This window comes from Penaeus monodon, chromosome 33 (assembly GCF_015228065.2).
Source record: "Penaeus monodon isolate SGIC_2016 chromosome 33, NSTDA_Pmon_1, whole genome shotgun sequence".
Lineage (NCBI taxonomy): Eukaryota > Metazoa > Arthropoda > Malacostraca > Decapoda > Penaeidae > Penaeus > Penaeus monodon.
The window spans coordinates 8,623,321-8,623,968 of NC_051418.1; the positions used below are offsets into that span (position 1 = coordinate 8,623,321).

Below are 648 nucleotides of genomic sequence, written 5' to 3' on the forward strand. Positions count from 1 at the left end.
CGTTCAACATCATTTTTTTTTGCACATCTCAGCGATGTGTATCCATATTCGGAATGTACACTGTAAATGTTATAAATTATTCCCCTGTAATTATCGACCGAACACCTGTGCAATACCATCCCTCCTCTTGCTTTCACAACCCGGACCACTTGTACTTACAAATATACACGTATCTCGTTAGTAGTGTATTTACACACAGTCACCTGTGTATATGTGATCAGTAATAAGGATCTCTTTGCTTTTCTGTTTCATTCACGTAAGTTCGCCATCATCCCTACATTAGCAGTCATCACACACAAGTCCGCATCTTGGCTCTTTTCGGGTAAAATTCCTATTCAATGCACATAAAAGGAAGGTCATTTTAGTTCGTTCCATGGCCATTGGCTATTAATAGCGTAAGTTGTACACAAACATTAACCATTTTTATGGACGCCACATGAATACTTGCCCCCTTTTTAAAGTTAGGCCTAACCGGTTCTTACCTCTCAACAGTGATACACATTTTCTTTGCTTTTTCTCATTCAAGTAAAGTTGATGCAATATAGATAATAATGTTCACCAGAAATATCAATATTTTTCACCATTCATTTTATTTCACACTTTAAGATCAACATATTAGGATTCACCGAAGAAACAAACAGCTACAAA

At 36.6% G+C, this 648-nt stretch overlaps 1 protein-coding gene across 1 annotated transcript in view; it reads left to right on the forward strand.

The window, feature by feature from the left end:
• LOC119593979 (poly(rC)-binding protein 3-like) overlaps window positions 1–648 on the forward strand; it is a gene marked incomplete in the record, with an annotated part of 48,552 nt that overhangs the window by 6,558 nt on the left and 41,346 nt on the right.